The following is a 12,952-nucleotide window of genomic DNA, read 5'->3' as shown; positions in this document are numbered from 1 at the left end:
GACCTGCGCCCTGTTGGCCAGCTGCCTTACCGCAAACGCGGTACGGCCCAGTGGGTCCACAAACACGTGACAGTACGCTCAGGCCATGGCCCCCGCTGGTCGATTCAAGACCATGACGACGTTTTAAGAGATGCGGGCGGATATGCTAGACCTCCGGTCTCGACAGGACCAACTCCTTCCAGTTTTTTTGCTTGTATCCTCGAGTAAATACTTTTGCTTTGTGGTATTTGTTTTGAGGTGTCCTTTGTCAAAATACATTTTTGAATTTATTTTTTGGAATTTATCTTTTTTGATTTTTTGGATTTTGTATCTTTTTCATTATGGCATATCGCTTGGATGCAGAGGTTGATGCGCATATTACTGCCTTCTAAAATTCTGAGATTAATAAAAATACTGAGGATTCAAATAGAGATATATTTGGGCTGTTTAAAAATCATAGAAAATTAACGTTAAGTCATCTACGTAGGAAATGGGATATTCAAAGTCATGAGGCTTATAAAAAATCAGGGATTACTCCTAGAGGGTTACGAAGACGCATCATACCAGCAAAAAGTAGTAATTTTTTACAAAAATGGGATGATGAATGTTTGAACCATTCAAAAAAATTAATGGATCTAATTATTGAAGAGGAGAAAGCTCTTTTGGAGTCTCTGACTATGGAAATTGAAACTAGTGTCCAAAACTTGGATGATTTTAGTATCCATGACGATTTTGAAAAATTAAACAATAACCTTAAAAAGGAAGTAGAACATGAATTAAAAGAGATCTCCATTAGGAAAAGAAAGAAATTCCAGAGGGATGTTTTTGATTTTGAACAAAACCAGATTTTTTCTTTCTCATCTAGAAAGGAGGGATTGGCCAAACGAAATAGAACAATAAGACGAAACATGTATAATTCAACAGATGGGGAAACAACTAGTGATATATCAAGTGATAATGAAACAGGAAATTATAGGCAATCTGAGAAAACACAAAATAAAGTCTCTTTTTAGAGGAGAGAAGTTGAGAAAAATACGGAGAGGAAAAAATTGTGGGAAAAAAAGGAGGACCAAACACAAGACTACGCAGGGGCAGATAGAGGATAATGTAAACAATGTGATCAATCTAAGTGATTATATCTTATCCCCGGAACATATCTCTCTATTGAATCGTGGTTTGGGGTTTTCACCTGTCACATCGGGGAATGAATTTGAGATTTATAAGGATTTACATCTGTTTTTGAGGAAAATTATTTTAAGATTATGGCATGAGGAAAAAAAAGGGGAAAAAAATGAACCTAAAGAGCCTGAAACCTTTTGTACTGATATTCAAATTGAATCAAGTGATCTGAATGCCCTAGTAGATCTAAATGAACTTTTGAATGAAAATCTTGTCTTAGATGCTAGGGATGGAGTAGAAATAGCTCAGAGTCACATTATCCCGGAATTTACCGAATTGCGTAAAAAAAGCATTATAATGCCTAGTATTTATTCGAATAGATATACAGATGCCTTCATCGAAGCGATGCAAAGAGATATTGGCCTCATCGACTGGTCTTCCTTCCTGAGTGAGGACAACTTAACTAAAAAAGAAAGACAAGCATTAAATGATTTGCAAAAATGAGATAAAATTGTGATTAAACCGCGTGATAAGGGTGGAAATGTTGTCCTTCTCAGGGAGGAATACTATGTCGGTGAGATCAAGAAACAACTGGATACAGAATTTTATATTCCTTTAAGTAGTGACCCTACTGTTGATATAACAAATACTTTGAATAGAAAACTCATGTTTGCACTTGATAAAGGCTTAATAAATAAACAGGAATTTCAATATTTAGAGGTTAAGGAACCCCGGATGCCCACCATATATATACTCCCAAAATTACACAAAAATAAAACCAACCCTCCGGGTAGACCAATTATTTCTGGTTGTGATGGCCCAACTGACCACTTGGGAAAATATATAGATGAAAAACTCAAACCATTCATCCGCATGCTTCCCTCTTTCGTTCTGGATACAGGAGACTTATTGGGGAGAATTGAAAAATTAAGGATTGAAGGAGACTTTTTATTAGTGGGCTTGGACGTGGAATCATTGTACACCTCAATTCCCCACAAGATTGGTCTCAGAGCGGCTGCGCACTTTCTGGAGAGAAGAGGAGGGAGTTGGGCACATCAAAATGAATTTATCGTAGAGATGCTTGAATTTGTACTAAATTATAATTGCTTCTCCTTTGATGGAAAATACTATAGGCAAATACAGGGAAAGGCCATGGGGTCATCCTGTGCACCATCATATGCATGCCTACATTTGGGGTGGTGGGAGGAGTTTAAGGTATATCCTCACCCTCTCTTCAGAAAGTTTGCGGCTTGCTGGTTTAGATACATTGACGATATCCTTTTATGCTGGAAGGGAACTGTTGAATCATTGCAGACCTTTATCCAGGATCTGAATGGAAATGATCTTAATATTTTTCGTACTTTCACCTATGATAAATCGACTATAAGTTTCCTGGATCTGAACATTTATAGGGAAGCAGATGGATTAAAGACTACTACGTTTCGTAAACCCACGGCTGGTAACACCTTATTGGCAGCCAGCAGTCATCATCCCCCCTCTCAAATTATGGGAATTCCTACAAGTCAATTTCTCAGAATTAGACGAAATTGTTCGAAATTTGAGCGTTTCAAAAATGAGGCTCAGGACCTAACGATGCGATTTGGAGATAGGGGATACTCTAAAAAGGTTATAAAAAAGGGGTTATAATAGGGCTATGAGAAGTAATAGAAAAGATATTCTGGAAAGATCAAAAAAGGACAGTGGTGATAATAGGGTGCGATTTATCTCCAAATATGGATCCCACTGGAACCTCTTGAAAAATTTAATGATAAAAAATTGGTCACATCTAACATTAGACAAGAGAATTGCATCAATAGTAGGTGATATTCCCAGCATGGTGCCAAAAAGAGCACAAACTTTGAGGGATATTTTGGTGAATTCGGAATTTAAGAGGAAGACCCCTAATAACCAGTCTTGGTTAGCGAATCGACCAGAAGGGATGTAAATGTGCGGCACACGTAACTACTGTAAATATGTCTTGAAAACGGATGTGTTTCATGACAGCAAAGCCAAGAAAGAATATAAAGTTGGTAACTTTATTAATTGTCGTTCCACCATGGTAATATATTTAATTATTTGCCCTTGTGGAAAACAATACGTTGGAAAAACAAAAAGGGAGCTGCAAACACGCATTGGGGAACACATATATGACATCACAAGAGGAGAAATGAAAAATCCCTTGGCTGTACACTTTAAAACTTACCATCAAAAATCACCTTCTGGTCTAAAATTTATGGGAATTTATCAGTTATTTGGTGATAGGAGAGGTGGAGATCGGAATCGTTTGCTGTTGCAAAAAGAAACTATGTGGATTTCCTTTTTTTATATAATTTTTGATTAATTTCCTTTTGACAAGGGACATCTCGAGCTATGCATTGACTTAATGTAAACTATATTTAAAGTTTTACCATTTAATACATGTTTTTTGGATAAATATCTGTGTTAGAATAACTAAAGATTTCTATTGAGAAAATATTGGAAGAAAAAATAGTGGTGGAATAAAAGGAAACATGTGTATATATATATATATATATATATATATATATATATATATATATGTAAAAAATCATATATTTAATGGACTGATTGCAGTCTTTTTGGCTATGTACAGTGAAGGAAATAAGTATTTGATCCCTTGCTGATTTTGTAAGTTTGCCCACTGTCAAAGACATGAACAGTCTAGAATTTTTAGGCTAGGTTAATTTTACCAGTGAGAGATAGATTATATTTTAAAAAAACAGAAAATCACATAGTCACAATGATATATATTTATTTGCATTGTGCACAGAGAAATAAGTATTTGATCCTTTACCAACCATTAAGAGTTCAGCCTCCTCCAGACCAGTTACTGCTCCAAATCAACTTGGTGCCTGCATTATAGACAGCTCTTACATGTCACCTGTATAAAAGACTCCAGTCCACAGACTCAATGACTCAGTCTGACTCTAACCTCTACAACATGGGCAAGACCAAAGAGCTTTCTAAGGATGTCAGGGACAAGATCATAGACCTGCACAAGGCTGGAATGGGCTACAAAACCATAATTAAGACGCTGGGTGAGAAGGAGACAACTGTTGGTGCAATAGTAAGAAAATGGAAGACATACAAAATGACTGTCAATCGACATCGATCTGGGGCTCCATGCAAAATCTCACCTCGTGGGGTATCCTTGATCCTGAGGAAGGTGAGAGCTCAGCCGAAAACTACACGGGGGGAACTTGTTAATGATCTCAAGCCAGCTGGGACCACAATCACCAAGAAAACCATTGGTAACACATTACGCCGTAATGGATTAAAATCCTGCAGTGCCCGCAAGGTCCCCCTGCTCAAGAAGGCACATGTACAGGCCCATCTGAAGTTTGCAAATGAACATCTGGATGATTTTGAGAGTGATTGGGAGAAGGTGCTGTGGTCAGATGAGACTAAAATTGAGCTCTTTGGCATTAACTCAACTCGCCGTGTTTGGAGGAAGAGAAATGCTGCCTATGACCCAAAGAACACCGTCCCCACTGTCAAGCATGGAGGTGGAAACATTATGTTTTGGGGGTGTTTCTCTGCTAAGGGCACAGGACTACTTCACCGCATCAATGGGAGAATGGATGGAGCCATGTACCATCAAATCCTGAGTGACAACCTCCATCCCTCCACCAGGACATTAAAAATGGCTCGTGGCTGGGTCTTCCAGCACGACAATGACCCGAAACATACAGCCAAGGCAACAATGGAGTGGCTCAAAAAGTAGCACATTAAGGTCATGGAGTGGCCTAGCCAGTCTCCAGACCTTAATCCCATCGAAAACTTATGGAGGGAGCTGAAGATCCGAGTTGCCAAGCGACAGCCTCGAAATCTTAATGATTTACAGATGATCTGCAAAGAGGAGTGGGCCAAAATTCCATCTAACATGTGTGCAAACCTCATCATCAACTACAAAAAACGTCTGACTGCTGTGCTTGCCAACAAGGGTTTTGCCACCAAGTATTAAGCCTTGTTTGCCAAAGGGATCAAATACTTATTTCTCTGTGCACAATGCAAATAAATATATATCATTGTGACTATGTGATTTTCTGTTTTTTTTAAATTATATAATCTATCTCTCACTGGTAAAATTAACCTAGCCTAAAAATTCTAGACTGTTCATGTCTTTGACAGTGGGCAAACTTACAAAATCAGCAAGGGATCAAATACTTATTTCCTTCACTGTATATGTATGTACTGCTTAAACTATATATATATATATATATATATATATATATATATATATATATATATATATGTGCATATTTTCGTATATATATATGGAAAAAATTGGGTATACGTTCCCTTTAAGCCAGGCACTATAAAGATGCTATACCTCTGTGTAGAGATTGGAATAGCTCTGAAGAAATCCCTATTCGGGAAGAAACGCGTCAGCTGAAATTGCTAATTAGAGGCTCAGAGCAGGTAGTGACGTCAACCCTGCCTGAGCGACCACGATGTGGTAGACACGATACATGGAAAGAACCGGAGTCTACTCTGTTTCAGGCCCTTGCTTACCCTTATGTTGGAGGCTTCTCCGTTGGAATACTCTCTTTGAAAAATCTCCTAGAGATATATCTGATGCAGGGCCCGGTCCAGAAAGATTGGAGGAGAAAAATCGCTTACCTCCAGACCATCGACAGTCCTGACAACAGTCGAAAAGAAAAAGTACTGTTTGGGCATATCGGGGGAAACGCATCTCGTAACTCCAAGATCAGATGAGTACACCTGGTTACTTTCCAGAATTTCGTTACACTATATACCTGTGCTTGGCCTGAGAGGTTTTTTGGTTCTACGTAATATCTAATTCCATACTGAGACCAAAGTAAATGCAAAATCTAATCACAAGTGTGAATGAAATCTAATACTTGATGGAGTCGGGACTGACTTTTTTCAATATATGATTCAAAGAATTTACTCAAGAAAATCTGTGTGGGGTACAATGAATTTTCTGTACCAAAGTTGACGAAAATTAATTTCATTGTCTTGTATCAGTCTTTTGTCCTTACTCATCATATATAAATGTATACCAATTATATATAAATCACGACAACTCTGTTGATGTAACGTTTTATGTATTTATATGGGAAAAACAACCTTTGTAGAGCCTGGCCAGGTAATTTGTATTGTTCCTCATTGTAAACTGCTGGTAAAAGTATTACTAGGTCATTTTAGGATAAATTTCCTTTTTTATAAATAAAGAAATTCAACTAATTCAGATAAAATAAAAATAAAAACAAATAAAATATATTTTTTCTACACCTAAAGAGTGCCTTGAATATTTCCGGATCTCGTCTTTTTCTTTTTCTGTTTTTCTATTGCTATTTTTCTTGGAATGGCACCGTGCAATATGTATTGCATTTTTTAGGGAATCTTATTGGATAATATTTTTCTATAATTTTTCTTGTTGAACATTCTTGCACGTCTGCAGGAGGCACAAGCTGCCGTTCCTCCTACTACACCTCCTGGAAGTGTTGATCCTCAGACTACACCTCTTGGCAGTGTTGACCCGCGTGTTTCTTTGCCACTTCCGGACCGCTATGATGGAGACGCAAGTACCTGTCATGGATTTTTGAACCAGTGTCAGATCCAGTTCAGCCTGTATAGTAGGACATTTTCGTCTGATGGCTCAAGGGTCGCTTTCATCATCTCTCTCCTCACTGGCAAGGCTCTTGCATGGGCGAACCCAATCTGGGAGAGACAAGGACCAGAGACCCGTGACTTCCAAGGCTTCCTCCGGACCTTTCGTATGGTGTTTGAGGAGCCTGGACGGGTGTCACAGACACTGGGTTTGTGGACCCACTAGGCCGCTCCGCCGTAGCGGGGAGGCAGCTGACCAGGTCACAGTCTATGCGAAAGTAAAATGGCAGACAGTAATGCTTGGGCACCTGAATTAGTCCGGGCGGTGGCTGTGGCTTCAGCACGGGTGGAGGCAGGTGCGGCAAGTGGCACCAGACGTGGCGGGCAGTATCCGATGAGCGGTAGACACTTGATGTGGCAGATGGCACTTGACGTGGCAGAAGACACTTGACGTGGCAGATGGCACTTGACGTGGCAGATGGCACTTGACGTGGCAGAAGACACTTGACGTGGCAGATGGCACTTGACGTGGCAGAAGACACTTGACGTGGCAGATGGCACTTGACGTGGCAGAAGACACTTGAACGCGGGTAGGCACAGGAACAATACGGAATACAGCAACGGTAACAGGGCACGGGTAACAGCTGGAACGGGAGACACTAAGGGACCATTTGCGAGACAGACTGGGAAAGACTAACAACGCTCCGGCAAGGATTAGAAGGCCAGGGGCCTTCTTATAGACCAGGAAATCGTGGCAGTTGATAGTGATGACGATTTCCTAATTTCCTACGGGACCCAGCCGGACGGAGCGGAAGTGAGCGCTGGCATCTCCTAGGAGGGAGACGGAGGCCAGCGCTCACAGATCCATGGCTGCGGGCGTCGGGAGGTGAGTAAACCCGATGGCCCGCGGCCATGGGCGCTACAACGGGTCTCATCTGCAGCGGCCTCTTTGATTAATCTACGCTAAGGAGACACCTCCATGAGTGAGTACGCCATCCACTTCCGCACCCTGCCGGGAGAGCTGTTATGGAACTATGAGGCCCTGGATTCTGGCATGGACTGGCTCCTAAAATTAAGGGCGAACTTGCCGCTCGAGATCTGCCGCCTACCCTGGATGACCTCATCCTTCTATCCGCCCAGATTGATATATAGATCCGAGAACGCCTCCAAGAGGTTCGTCGGGAAAGAAGCCTTCCTAGTTTGGCTCCTACTTGGCAGCAACCCCTGCTGTCCCAAGGCCTAGGGTTGCTAGGAGTGACAACCTTGGGTAAGAAAGGACTTCCGTCGAAATTGTCCATACCAGTGACCATAGTGTCCGGCGAGAGAACGCATCAGATCTCTGCGTATCTGGACTCTGGATCCGCTGCTTATTTCATCCGTAGAGACCTGGTAGACCTTCTTCAATTACCCAACACCCCTCTGGAGAGCCCAATGACAGTTGCTTCAGTAGATGGACTACCTCTGCCAGACCCAGTTATAGCTGTGACCAAGCCACTGAGGCTCCATGTACGAGCCCTTCACTCCGAACTTCTGCCGTTCTATGTCCTATCCAAAGCTGTTAACCCTGTGTTGCTGGGCCTGCCTTGGCTCCGACTACATGCCCCAGTCCTGGACTGGAATTCTGGAGAGGTTCTTCAGTGGGGCCCTGAGTGTCAAAGCCGTTGAATGGTGCAGATTCGTTCGGCTCAGCCTTCGCTGCCTCGGTCATTGGCAGGATTGCCGGGTCATTATGCTGTATTTTCGGACGTCTTCAGCAAGAGGGAGGTGGAGACATTGCCCCCACATCGGGCGTATGACTGCCGTATCGAACTGATTCCTGGTGCATCCCTTACCCGTGGTAGGGTATATCCTCTCTCCTTGCCAGAGACTCTGTCCATGTCCACCTATGTGAAAGAGAACTTGGAGAGGGGCATCATATGAAAATCCTCCTCCCCGGAGGGAGCCGGGTTCTTCTTTGTCAAAAAGAGAGATGGCTCTCTTCGTCCTTGTGTCGACTACCGAGGTCTCAACCAGATCACGGTGAAGAATAAATATCTGTTGCCATTGATCTCTGAACTGTTTGATCGTATACATGGTGCCAAGATTTTTTCTAAACTAGACCTGCGTCGGGCTTACAACCTAATCCAGATTCGCCTGGGTGACGAATGGAAGACTGCATTTAACACCCGTGATGGACACTATGAGTTTCTAGTAATGCCCTTCGGCCTGTGTAATGTTTCCGCGGACTTCCAGGAGTTTGTTAATGACATTTTCCGTGACCTCCTCTATGTTTGTGTGTGGTCTATCTTGATGATATCTTGATTTTTTTCTCCAGATCCTATGAGGCATCAGAAACATGTCTGTCATGTTTTGCTACGGTTAAGGGAGAATCGTCTGTACGCCAAGTTGGAGAAGTGCGTGTTTGAAAAAGATGCAATATCCTTCCTGGGCTACATCGTCTCGAATCACGATCTCGACATGGATCATGAGAAGGGAAAGTCTGTCCTGGAATGGCCACGCCCTCAAGGCTTGAGGGCCATACAGCGCTTTTTAGGATTCGCCAATTTTTAAGAACAGTTTATTCCAAACTTCTCCTCACTGACTTCTCCTATATCTATTCTCACTAAGAAGGGCATGAACGGTAGGGTGTGGACTCCGGAGGCAGAGTCCGCATTCAATAGCCTGACGAGTGCCTTCATGTCAGCATCTATCCTCCATCATCCGGATGTCTCTCTGCAGTTCTCTCGGAGGTGGACGCATCCGCTGTCGGTGCTGGTGCACTCCTGTTCCAGAGAGGTCCCAAGGGCAAGTCAATGGTATGTGGATATATCTCTAAGCTCTTCTCTTCCGCAGAATGCAACTACTTGATTGGGGATCGGGATTTACTGGCCATCAAATTGTCTCTGGAAGAGTGGAGACATTTACCAGAGGGCGCAGGTCATCCGATCCTAATTATTACAGACCACAAGAATCTGACCTACCTCCAGACGGCCCAACGGTTGAACCCTCGTCAGGCCCGGTGGTCACTGTTATTTACCAGGTTCCAGTTTGAGCTCCATTATCGCCCCGCCGACAAGAATGTGAGGGCCGATGCCTTTTCCAGTTCTTTCGAGACGGAAGACATCATGGAGAGTCCACAGAACATTGTTGATCCGTCTTGTATGGTCTCTGTCAATCCCCTGCAAGTTGGGGACATTCCTCCAGGGAGGACTTTTGTGCGCCTGGCTGATCATGGAAGAATCCTCTGCTGCGGACACTCCTCTAGACTGGTGGGGGTCCGTAAGACCCGGTATCTGATTGCTCGTCATTTCTGCTGGCCCACATTGCCCAAGGACATTATGGACTTTGTTTCTTCCTGTTCAGTATGTGCAGCCAACAAGGTCGCTCACTCCAGACCTGCTGGTCTGCTCCAGCCATTGCCTGTGCCCAATGCTCCCGCATATAGCTATGGACTTTATTACAAACCTGCCTCTCTCTGCCGGATGCAGTACTGTCTGGGGGGTGGTGGATCGATTTTCAAAGATTGTCCACTTCGTTCTTCTGACCGGTGTTCCTTCTGCTCCTCAGCTTGTCAAGCTGTTCCTCCAACACATCTTCCGCCTGCACGGATTGCCGCAGCATATTATGTCTGATCGGGGGGTTCAGTTCACCTTGAAGTTCTGGAGAGCCCTCTGCGGACTCCTCTGTGTGAAGTTGGACTTTTCCTCAGCCTACCATCCTCAGTTCAATGGTCAGGTCTAGAGGATCAATCAGATGTTGGAGAACTACCTACGCCACTTCATCTCCAAGCAGCATGATGACCGGGTGCAGCTGCTCCCATGGGCGGAGTTCTCATTTAATAATCACACCAGCGAGTCCACAAGGAATACACTGTTCTTCATTGTCTACGGCCAACACCCACAAATTCCTCTACCGGCTGACTCCGCTTTTAGAGACTTCCTGCAGATCTGGCAGCAGACTCGATCCTCCATCCTAATGGCAGTCGACCACATGAAATGGAAGGCTGACACAAAGAGAAAAGAATCTCCTCAATTTCTCCCAGTCATGTATGTCTTGCTGTCTTCTAGGAATATTCGACTAAGGGTGCCTTTATGCAAATTTGCTCCCAGGTTCCTCGGACCCTTCGAGATCCTACAGCAGATCAACCCTGTCACCTACAAGCTTCGGCTGCCTCCTTCCCTCAAGATCCCCAACTCCTTCCATGTCTCCCTCCTGAATCCGGTGGTTCTGAACCGCTATACCAAAACTCCTAGCCCTGCGGTTGCCTCCAGTGGTCCTTCAGACAGCTTTGAGGTTAAGGAGATCTTGGACACCAAAAAAGTGAGAGGAAAGACTTTTTATTTGGTGGATTGGAGGGGTTTTGGTCCGGGAGAGGGGTCCTGGGAGCCAGAGGAGAACCTCAATGCTCCTACTCTTCTGAAAAAGTTTCTCTCTCGCTCTGGTCCCAAGATGAGGGGGCGTAAGAGGGGGGGATACTGTAATGTCCGTGGCTGCGGGCCATCAGCGCCACACTCCCCATGACAGCCGCAGCCACGAGTCGGCGAGCGCTGGCCCCAGTCTCCTTCCCAAGAGACGCCAGCACTCGCTTCCACTCACCTCAGCCGGATCCCGTAGGGTGCGCGCGCACGCTCGTGCCTGCTCTTAAAGGGGCAGCGCACGCACCGGACTTTGATGAAGTACCAGGCCGTGAGTACCCTGGACTATAAGAGAGGTCCAGCCCTCTGCTTCGATGCCTGAGCGCTGCTGTTGTTTCCCTAGTTTGTCTATGCAATGGTCTCGTTGTGTGTCCCTTTTCCTGTTTCCTGCATTCCGTACTATCCTGGTCGATTACTGGTCTGAGCCAAAGTCGTGCCATGCTGTATACCACGCCTTACCTGCTTCACCTCGCCTGACGTCTACCTGCTGCCTAGTCCCAGCTGAGCCTGCCTTGCTACTGTCTGAGCTGCCACAGGTAACCTATACGAACTATAGACATTGACCTGCGCCCTGTTGGCCAGCTGTCATACCGCCAAGGCGGTATGGCCCAGTGAGTCCACAAACCCTACGTGACAGTACGCTCAGTCCATGGACCCCGCTGGTCAATTCAAGACCATGACGACGTCAAAAAAGATGCGGGCGGATATGCTAGACCTCCGGTCTCGACAGGACCGACTCCTCCAGTCGTTGAACATTCTTGCACGTCTGCAGGAGGCACAAGCTGCCGTTCCTCCTACTACACCTCCTGGCAGTGTTGATCCCCAAACTAGACCTCTTGGCAGTGTTGACCCGCGTGTTTCTTTGCCACTTCCTGACCGCTATGATGGAGACGCAAGTACCTGTCATGGATTTTTGAACCAGTGTCAGATCCACTTTAGCCTGTATAATAGGACATTTTCGTCTGATGGCGCAAGGGTCGCTTTCATCATCTCTCTCCTCACTGGCAAGGCTCTTGCATGGGCGAATCCAATCTGGGAGAGACAAGGACCACAGACCCGTGATTTCCAAGGCTTCCTCCGGACTTTTCGTATGGTGTTTGAGGAGCATCTGCAGCGGTCTCTTTGATTAACCTGCGTCAAGGAGACACCTCCGTGAGTGAGTGCGCCATCCACATCCGCACCCTGGCGGGAGAGCTGTTATGGAAAAATATATATAATATATAAAATATATTGAAAAAGTCTTATTTTTCTTCTGGTCTGTTGCAAAAACTGCAATTTTTAAAAAAAATCCCACTAGAGGATTTGACCATGCGATCACTTAAATGCTGTGGTGTCGTGTTAACTGCGGCATCTAAGAGGTTAAACAGCCTGCGTCCGGAGTCCTCTCCGATCCCGGCCGCTGCTGCCGTGTTGCGATCTCCTGCGCCCGCACCGTCCCTGCATCGTACATACATAACGCCAGGATCGTATATGTACAGTGGATGGCGCCAAGGGGTTAAAGATTAACCATTCGATGTCGGGATAACCCTCGTCATCGCCTCTGCCCGCGTCTCTACAGAACCGCACAAGGGCCGGAATATTCCTATAACGTTGTGACATAAAATGGATTTGATTTCTTTCTATTCCTTCAGATTTCTACAAACTGCGGGAGGCGCCGGCGAGCAGCGCACTTTACACACCTGTTATTAGCTTTATTTATCCCGTTGATTTTTGCTATTTGTTCATTTATTGTAATAAAAATAAACTGATAAAAGTGAAAATGTTACAAAATATTTATGTTCATAAAAACAGGCGATTATTTCAGTTTTGAAACGTTTTATTCTATAACATATATTATATAATCCTATTACATATATAATCAAGAA

Source organism: Rhinoderma darwinii, chromosome 2, assembly GCF_050947455.1.
Source record: "Rhinoderma darwinii isolate aRhiDar2 chromosome 2, aRhiDar2.hap1, whole genome shotgun sequence".
Lineage (NCBI taxonomy): Eukaryota > Metazoa > Chordata > Amphibia > Anura > Rhinodermatidae > Rhinoderma > Rhinoderma darwinii.
Note: the sequence above shows the minus strand (reverse complement) of the source record.